General features: G+C 30.9%; 1 long non-coding RNA gene across 2 annotated transcripts; it reads right to left on the bottom strand.

Moving 5' to 3' along the window:
• Window positions 1–742: 742 nt before the first annotated feature.
• On the bottom strand, window positions 743–9,227 carry LOC117910713. Of its 2 annotated transcripts, none has more exons than XR_004650739.1 (4): window positions 7,336–9,227; window positions 5,328–5,470; window positions 2,710–2,812; window positions 743–994 (listed from the first exon to the last, which is right to left on the bottom strand). It is a non-coding gene; the product is annotated as an uncharacterized LOC117910713 (long non-coding RNA). The 2 variants fall into 2 exon arrangements; XR_004650738.1 differs by having other exon boundaries at window positions 5,385–5,470; window positions 7,336–9,225.
• Between the last annotated feature and the right edge of the window lie 1,147 nt (window positions 9,228–10,374).

Here is a 10,374-nt window from a genome sequence, read left to right as displayed (position 1 = left end):
TGGTCAAGGTGTCCAGGTTGGAAAAGGAACATGAGGAGGGGAGCCCCTCACAATCAGGTCCCTTTTATGTTTTCATGAACTTAGGATAAGAAATTGGGAGAAACTCAAACCTGCTTTTCAAAATTTTAAGTTACTCAGAGTCTTGGACTTTAAAGGATTTGAGATAACGCAAGGCCAGTTTCCTACAACAATAGGGAATCTTATCCACCTGAGGTACTTGAATTTAAGTAATAGTAGAACAAGCACTACAAGAAAAAAGTGAAATAATGACGTTTTTTAAGAGTCAAGAAAAGTAAAAGATGACGCTTCCCTGAAGCGTCATCTCCGCTCCTGTCATTAAATGTTACAATTAACAATGACACTTTCAGGAAGCGTCGTATTTTATTAATGCTTTCAATGGCGTTTTAAGAAGTGTCATCCTTGAATAATGTCAACAATGACACTTGTGGAAGTGTCATCTTTGAACATTTTTTGTTGAAATAATTTGTATAAAATTACCATTCTGGACACTTATGCGAACGCCATCTTTGATTTAATTTTATTAATGACACTTTTAAAAATGTCTTCTTTGTTTCACATTAACAATGACGCTTATAAAAGCATCATCTTTGAACAATTTCTATTAAAAAATAATATTTTGATTCCATTATTAAAATAACTTATTTCTTATATAATTAAATTTAAAAAACAATTACAACCTATAAAATAAAATCAAATTTTATTAATTAAAATATATCCAAATATTGATATACATGAACCTAGTTTAAACAGTTAATGTAACCACCTATATATATTAATTACACATAAACTTATTAATTATACCAAAATATTTCAATAAGAATTTCTAATTCTAATATAAGAACAAGCATTGGTATCAAGACTACAAAAATAAACCATAATCTTTAAAAGCATAGTTCAACCTCCATGGTTTTTGACTTCGCCTTCTTTAACACAATGGTTTCTCTTCTTTTAGCAAACAAGTTTCCTTTGTAACCTGTAAATAAAAATAAGGAAGAGTAGAAAACATTTAAATTATATATACATACAATAAATAATAAGCATAAATGAAAGTATAACTTTCACAAAATTAATTTAGGTTATCAAGTTTGCTTACATGAATTAGCCTCTTACATACATGGATTGTGCTCCTTTCAATTCATTATAAGAAAAAAAAATTATATTATGAAGTGTTTTCGAAATAAAATATAACAAATTATTCTAATGTAGATAAAAAGCTCTCTATTGTCATCTCTATGTTGCACCTTTAGAGCATTACTTTAAAAAAGACCTCATAAAGAATTCATCAATGTAAAACTAGACATACAAAATATTTCATTAAGGAGACCAATGAGTTGAAACTAAATAAATAAATTCATACTCTATCAACAAAATACCTTAACTACAATTTCAACTAACATATTATGCTTTCCCCAAAATAAGGAAAAAAATGTACTTCAATTTTTTATTCAACAACATAGAAGAAATAAATTTTGTTTTTATGAGATAAAATATTGTATTTTTAGTATAAATTAACAGTTAAATTAAATCTTTAATAAACTCATAGACTCTAAGTGAATAAATATGCATTAAATGCTTATTATAGAGTGTATATATGAGTTAGGGTTGCTCTGTATGGACATTTAATGGTGACCTCTTAAAGCATTTTGAATACAAAAATAAGTCCTATAATGCACAATAAAAAAAAATATCGAGGTCTAAACACGATGAAAACCATCATGTTATCACTATGTCATGATCAAAATTTTATCTAATTATAAAAGTAAATAATTAAATTATAAAGTTATAGTACAAATAGAATTCTATCTTATTAGCAGTTAACCCCTTACTCCTAGTTGTCACAATCATTACCTCCTACTCTTGTTCTCATGTAGAATGATAGCCTTGTTTTTTTTTTCCCCTATATTCTTGATAGAAGACCACTTTGTCTAATTAGTGCAACTAATTGCATTGAACAATATGAAGATATATTATTGAAAAATATTGGAAGTTGGATCTCTTGTTTATTAATATTATAAACAAATATTTTAGAAAAGATAGAAAAATACAAACATGTTGAGGAGAACACAAATTTATGAACCCATCTATAGAATAGTCAAACTTTTGTATTTCCCTACTGGTATTAGTTGTGGTCAATAATAAGCCATCTAGAGTAACTTTTGGCAATAATTTGATTAATATTTAATACCTAAAACAAAACAAGAACAAGGGATAGTAAGAAATCAAACCTTAACATGCACCTCTTCTATGTAGAGGCTACTAATATGCAATGGAGGAGCAACTACTATTATGATGTTATAACAGCTTAAGAGATTTAGACTCATTTAAATTTTAATATGCTAACAACACTATGTAATATAATAGTCAATAAGGAAAATACAACTGACATAATGAAAATAATTAAGAAACCCAATCACAATACTAAATATTAACCAAATATATATTCAACCTAAAAGTTCAAAAAGTAGTTGAATGTTTTTATGAAATAAATGATAGAGAAGTCATGCAATTTTAATAAATTTATTCTAGATCTAAGGAGAAATTAAAAAAATAAATAAATTGTGATTTAGGCTGTGATTCAGCCTTGAGGAATGGTAAATTAGGAGCAATAGAATTAAATCAATCAGAATAGAATAGCCGTAGAAATTTCAAAAATAATAAAAATAGTAACAAGAGTTTAATTGTACTCACTTTTCATCACATACTTAGATGGTGGAGTAGAACACTCTATCCCTTTCTATCTTTCACTATTTCTTTCTTTCTCTCTCTTCCAAGCTAGGAAGAGAAGAGTGATCTATAAATAGATAAATAAATATATTAAAAAAGAAAAATTATAATTAATAAATGAAAACATGAAGAAGAGAGATAAGATGTTGTGATGGTGTCTAATATTTCTATTAACATTCAACTAAAATTACAATTCAAGATAGAAAGAAAACATGGAAAATCAATCACTGACACTGTCAAATTCCTAAGCCAAAATTACTGTTGGTACAGTTTAAGTTAGTACTTTGAATCTTTAATGCCCATTCATCTCCTACATCATTAAAATAAGCCAAATAATTGTTGCAAACCCCAAATTAAGAAATAGAGAGAAACATCAATTTGTTAAAGTTAATGGAAATTTAATTTGAATTCTTCATTAGTAAAAAAAAAAAAAAATCTTTACAAGTAATATATTTCCAAATATGATATAACATCAAAAATTAAAAATGACAAATCATAATACCCCAAAACAATAAGAGGATAAATGAAACATGACATAAACATTAACTAACCCAAAATAAATATTCAACAAGATGAAATTTTACCTAAGCAAAATTAGCAAGGAAAAAGGAGAAGGTGGTTGGGTTGAGAATGGTGACCCTTTATTATACTATGAAAGCAACAATGAATCAACTTCTTCACAAGCATGATGATGTTCAGAAAAAAGCATCTCAAGTTTTGACTTTAAAATTTGAAAGAAAAGCAATTAGCTATGAACATTAAGTTGGGTTTAATCATACTTAATATTATAACTATGAAATTATTATAACTAAGGCAATAGAACTTACTTTTTATTTGGAGTTAGATTTTTCCAACCTTAATATTTGGAATGAGAAAAAATGGTGTTAGAGATTAGAGGAGTTGAAACAAGGAGCAAATTATTCTCAATAACTCTTAAAGAACCTCATAAAAGTACAAGTTTGAACAATGAAAGCTTTAAGAAAGGATTTGGATTTGTACAATGTAAGGATCCAGACACATTTAAAGCTTTAAAGAAGATTGGCCAATTAAGTAAATGCGATTTATAGTTATTAGGTTAATGCAAATGAGTTAGTTGGGCACTTACTTGGTTGGGAAAGTGATGAAAAGTATGACTCCTCGTTGGGTAATTACTTGGTTATTTAGGAAAAAACTTAATTTTAAATAAATAAATAAATAGTTTTTGTGAGATTTTATATGAAACTAGAGAAATAGTAAGAAAAAGAAAATAAATAATACAAAGGCGCAATTTCATTTTCTGTTTAGTTGGTTTCAAAGATATAAAGAAAAATTAATGAAATAGAATAATTTTTTTGAGAATTTATACAATTTTAGAGGAAGAAAATTGGAGGATTGTGGTAGAAAAATAAGAATTTAATTTAAATTTTTATTATATTTTTCTTTTTTTGTTTATTTTCATTTTCATGTTTTTTTTCTCCTTATACTTGGTTCAAATTTTCTGTGAACTAAATCTAAGCATAAAATTTTGTTGATATATATATATATATAGTTTGGTAAGGGGTCATTATAAACTCATGGCAAAATTGTTCAAAGGCTAAAAAGGGTCATTGATGAGATGATCTTAGAATCTTAGAATAATATTTGTGAAGGCAGAAAAAATTCTTGATGATGCCCTAGTTGTGAAGGAGTATATCAATTCTAGAAATAAAGAATTTGAGAGAGGTGGGTGGCTTGCAAATTTTTCTTTTTTTTTTATAAGCAAGAAAAATTACATTAATGGCATGTAACATAAAATGCAACAAAGTAAACAACTAGGTGAGATTTCTTGTTATTGGTTTTGGATGAGATGCATTTTAGACAGAAATAGTTAAGTTGGATTAGATTTCCCTTCCTTTTCAGAATCACCACAATAGTAGCAAGAGAGCCTAAGACCTTTTGAGTAGGGTAGAAAGTATAGGTCATTGGAAAAAAAATTCTGAAACAGGAAGATTCAAGAGAATTCCTAATGAAATTTAGGATATGTAGTGTTTATTCAGAGAAAAAGAATAGGTAGTGCTTGTTTAGCTCATCGGAGAAAATGGGAGAAGGAAGAATGATAGGGAATTTCAGTTTTAATTTATCTATGAAAAAACTAATCACTAAAAGTTACAAAAGTTGCACCTAGAAGGTTTGAAGATTGACTTGAACTTGGATGCTCATTAAGGTCACTAGAGAAGTTCATCATATGGCAATAAGCCAAAATTTCAATGAGCATATCTAAATTAAATAATATGATTTCCCAATTAAGTTTTAACCCTTTGCTATGGCTTATTAGAATTCATTTCATTATAGTACTTTGGAAACAGCCAAGTTGGTGGATATGATCTATAAAATGAAATCCACAAAGCCTCTTTGCATCGGTGTTCGCAAGAATGATCTAAAGATTGTGATGGACTTACTAGCTTTGCTCTAACATTTCTGTTTCCTTCTAGGAATCAAGCAGGATTGAAAATCAAAATTCTTAAATAACTATATCAACCATTATTTGCTATTAGAAAAATCAGCACTACCAATAAGGTAACACATCACAAGATTCCATCTATATAACTAATAAGGTCACTCACATATATTATACTTCAGATATAATCTTCATTAACATTGGAGAAGTGGGAGTGCATCACCTGAATTCGAGATGAAGCCTTCTGCAGCAGTCTTAGAACTTCATAAGCTCCACTGAAGGAGTAGAAAACCTAATACACCTTGAGACCTACAGGAGGCAAAGGCAATAAATGTTTAATCAGAGCATGGTCCATGCATTGGAATCATGAGGCTATGGGACAAATACCAGAATTTTTATCTGCATCTTGGGCTTGATAAATGGGATTCATTGAAGTGTTTTCCTAAAGGTCAAATACCAGCATAGTCCCACTAATTTGTCTTATTTTTTCTTCATTTAGTCCAAACTATTTATTATAGGATACAAGTGATTCAAGCCCCTTATTCTTATGCTTCTTCACCACCATAGAAAAAATACCAATTTTTTTTTTTTTTATATAAAGAGAATAGAAGCAATCTCAACAACACCACACATATTCTAATAAACATTCACATCAATTATAGGCGTTTTGGCAAAATTCAAAACTGATTATTGCAATGTTTAACAAGAAAAATGTAAAGACAAAATGGTTGTAGATCTCCAAATTGTGATAGTTTCTCAAAAAACAGAAACTTAAATAGGGCTCCAACCTATCTCTTAATTCCAAATCTCATATATCTAAAGAAATCCATCCATAAGAGACTAGATAAGGAACAAGTAAAAGAAATTAGAAAGAATTCCATTATGTTTCCTGTTTTATGCATTTTTTTAGGTGTTGGGAATCAACATTGAAATGGGAATTTTACCTTGTGATTTTTGTCACATTCTGGAACACCTAGCTTATGTTTTCCTCTTTAAGAAAGCATTGCAATTGTGTTCTTTTTTTTTTTTTTCTTGCCACCTAATTCAAAGAACAGTTGTTTCAGTTTTTATATAAATAACTAATTCCTAATTTCTAGATAGTTTAATTAGTATAGTTGAATGGCATTCTTTGGCACAGAGCAAAGGTTAATGCTGGAAAATCTTCTGCTTAGAATAGATAAACACAAGAAAGAGAATCATATTTTGAATGACATTAATAAGTGAATCCCTTCCAATAAGCTCTATACCTATAGGTTTTTTTTTTATCTCAAACATTAGCTTTCAAGTGGCCTAACCCAAATCTTACCAATGCTTAACAGATAGGCTCATGCTTTCTTCTTATTGTAAGCCTTTGACCCAATGCTGCTCCTTCCATCCTTTTTTTTCTTAACTGATGTAATCACTTCCAATAATGATATTATAACATTTGAATTTCTCTTACATCTCTACATATGGATGACAAAGAAGATTTTTAAGTGTGTTATGCTAATTTTCTTCTTGTTTAGTCAATAAGGAATTTTTTTTTTGTACCTTTTATTTTTTTTTTAAATTAAAAAAAATTCACATTTAATTTCAAGGGTCTTTGTGGAATCTTCCATGGACATGCACAGACTTCGGAAATGGATTCAGGGGAGGTGAGGAAAATAGTGACCATAGATGGGAATTTGTTGCAAAACATAGGCTCATCATGTTTTTCAATCAACCAAGAAGAAATTTGGAGAGATTTTGAGCAAAAAAAATCAAATGGTAAGACTACAAAATAGCAAGAAAAACACTACTAGAGATTAAGACTGAAAAATAGTAACATCAGTACAAGGATAACAAGTAAGCTTCTATCTTTAAAAATAAATAAAAAAATAGTAGTAACTTTCACATGAAATATAATAATTTTTATATGAAAAGTATGGATTTACCTTATGTAATATTGCCAAGTGCAATAATCTATAAACCACAAAATATAAAACATCTTATTGGAAACTACAGTGGAGACTGGAGACTAAGGAAAATAACTTCCCAGATGAAAATATTGAAATTCATATGTTCAAATGTAGTCTAAATTGCATAACCTCATAAATTTCTCCAAAATTGTCAACAATGGATGTGAACGCATAACCCCAGTAAAATGAAGTACGAAAGAAAACCAGAAAACAAAATCTTGATCTGAATGGCCTTACCACATTAAGCTTCACTGCAAAGCCATGGACCCCAGCAGAGCACTTGCCTCCATTTCCTTCTTCATCATGTCACCATGGACTGATATAGAAGTCAAGGGACTAAACACCAATGCCAATGACTATAAATAACAGAATATGGATTCAAATATTATAACTGGCTATCAAGAGTAGAAAGGATCCATGTCCTGCCTTGGCAGAAGCTTCAAGTTTCATTCTCCTTTCATGTTGCACAGTATGAAATGAATCATAATGGGGTATTTTTGAACAACCACAACATGAATCCAAGGGTGGAAAGATAGGTAATACATAATAGATATTAGTACATTGTTTAAATTCATGGCATCCTGTACACAAGATTTTGAAATTTCCAAACGCTGTGTGTCATTGCTGTGCATTATTCGGAAAGGGTAACAATCGGAATGGAATTTGAATTAGAAATGATAACCCAATGCCAAATTGAAGTGCATAGCCTGACAAAGTGGTAAACACAATTCGGTATCCGATCAAAAATACGAACCTCTATTAAATGAAGGTCTTTTCACCTTCCAAAGTGTGATTATCAACTAGTAATGCAAATAAAATCCCTCATAGCAAACTGGCCATCATATTTTGATATAAACACAAGATAGTTAATTGATGATTAAATATTTCTAGCAAGCATAAAGTAGCAATACCACAAAGGGAAGCCTTCAACTAGATGAATAACTCTTAAGGAGGCTCTGTTCCAGATACTATACACAAAATTGCAACCAAAATTAGCTTTAAAAAAATAGAGAAAGAAAAACAACAGTTCAATGGGAAAAACAACATGTGAATTTACCAATAAAAAAGGCTCCATCGTATACCATACAAGACTTACCAAACATCCCTTTTACTTAATGACATAGAAGATAAACCAGCAACAGAACTGCCACACCCCCAACTAAGTTGGAAACTTGGGTATTCAAGTCAAGAATCATGATACAAGTAGGAATTGCCACTATAGTGATGACAGAAATTTGATACATTTTCAAATCCTACAAGGATCTTATACATGCAGAGGATTATTCATCCATAAAAATATGAAAATTTGCAGCTTTGTCCACAAAAATGCAAAAACTCATTCCAAACAACCAACCCTTCAAGTCACAAATTCACAATCCACGGAGTCCCAATTTCTGAAATCTTTTCAATTAAAAATTTTCACTTTTGCTAAAACTTTTTACCTTCCACAATAAGATTTCTAATTTCCATGCCTATGCTACCTCCAGTGACCATCATCTCCATAAAGCTTCATTTTCTTCCAACCCATGGACTCCTCTATCTGGATGGTCCTTTGATTCGAACTATGTACATTGACCCCCAAAATAAATCTTCCTAACCAGATGTAGATCAGATTCGAGTTGGTCTAAGAACAGAAACCTTCACATTTTCTGGCTGCTTAACAGAGGAGATCGGAGCAGGATCTTGAAAATGAAAACCCCCAAACAGCTCGGCTACTCACCAACTACACGTCGTTGTTTCACGATGTGATATATCACCCCAATATTGTCTCCCACCTCACTTTTGATTTCGTTGCCACTCAAATCTATGAGATTCCATTACCGACAGGTTAAGAATAGTTGTAGATTAGAGTCTGAATATAGTACTCTTCCAAAGGTTAAGGTTTTTCAATAGAGAGAGAGAAAGCTTAGGGTTTTCAACGAGAGTGAAGGCCTAGGGTTTTCAACGAGAGTGAAGGTTTAGGGTTTTTTACGATCTGAGGGTTTAGGTCTTCGAAGGGTTTCGATACTCACAACTGGTCTTCTAAGGCTTGTGGCGGTGCTAAATTTGTCTTTTGACAGGTGCAGCGAATCATATGGAGGTAATGGGAAATATATTACATTCTATGTAAGAAAGAAAATGGCGTTTTTTTAGTGCCAAGGACGCCTATTGAAATGTGTATACAATGATGCTTAAAATAAGCGCCAACGTCTTTAAACTTTTACAGTTCAATGACGCTTATAGAGGCGCCGTAGTAAACAAGCGTCAACATTTTAGTATATCTAACTAAATAATGACGCTTTTTCAAAAGCGCCAAGGATAAGAGCGTCCTTGTTTTGTTTTTTTGTAGTAGTGAAGAGTGTTGCCATCATCTATAGCCAATTTGAGGTGCCTGAATACCTTAGACCTATCCCAAGATTTTTCATACATTATGAAGATAAAAAGCAGGGAAGAAATCCCAAATGTTCTATTGAAGATGCAACAATTGAGACATCTATATCTTCCTTGGAGATACAAAATAATCCATGCTAAGAAGCTGCGGCTGGACATGTTGACCAACTTGGAGATTCTGAGGTACATTGATCCAAACAAATGTATTGTAGAAGGTCTTATCAAATTGAAAAATCTTCGCAAATTGCATATTCATGCTATAAAAAGCATTGAACAATTGGAGGTAATCTTCAAACCCTTGTGCCCCGTCTTAAGTGTCGTTTCATTTCTTCAGTGGGAGGATTGAGGAAGGAGATTAATTCAAGGCCACTGCTCTCGGGTTGTCATCATGATCTTTATAGACTGTATCTCGCTGCAGGCATCACCAGGTTACCAGAGCACAATGCTTTCCACACTTGACATTGAAGCATGCCCAGTCTCTGCAATTTGAGGATCATGAAGTGTCAACAACTGAAGGCAGTTCCCGATGGATTGAGAGGTTCATTATCACCCTCCGGGAAATGAAAGTAAGTGGGATTCTAGACACATTCTTGGACAGACTTAGAGAAGGAGGAGAGGATTTTCACAAAGTCCAACACATTCCTTCCATTGAATTCATGGAGTTAGAATCATGAATATTTGACAATTTTTAATAAAAAATTAATGTTCATTATTTGATATTATTTGTTAATTTTAATATTGTGTAAACAAACAAGAATCATAAATTTAAGGGTTAATTTCAATGATACTTCCCAAGGTTTAATATTTAATGTAAATACATTTAACCACCGTTGGTTTCAAATTTTATGGAATAATACCCTATAAATTTATTCAGGTTATCAAATTTATTTTAGAAAGATTTTAAAT

This window comes from Vitis riparia, chromosome 3 (assembly GCF_004353265.1).
Source record: "Vitis riparia cultivar Riparia Gloire de Montpellier isolate 1030 chromosome 3, EGFV_Vit.rip_1.0, whole genome shotgun sequence".
Lineage (NCBI taxonomy): Eukaryota > Viridiplantae > Streptophyta > Magnoliopsida > Vitales > Vitaceae > Vitis > Vitis riparia.
The sequence above is the reverse complement of the archived record's forward strand: the minus strand, read 5'-3'. Positions and strand labels throughout refer to the sequence as shown.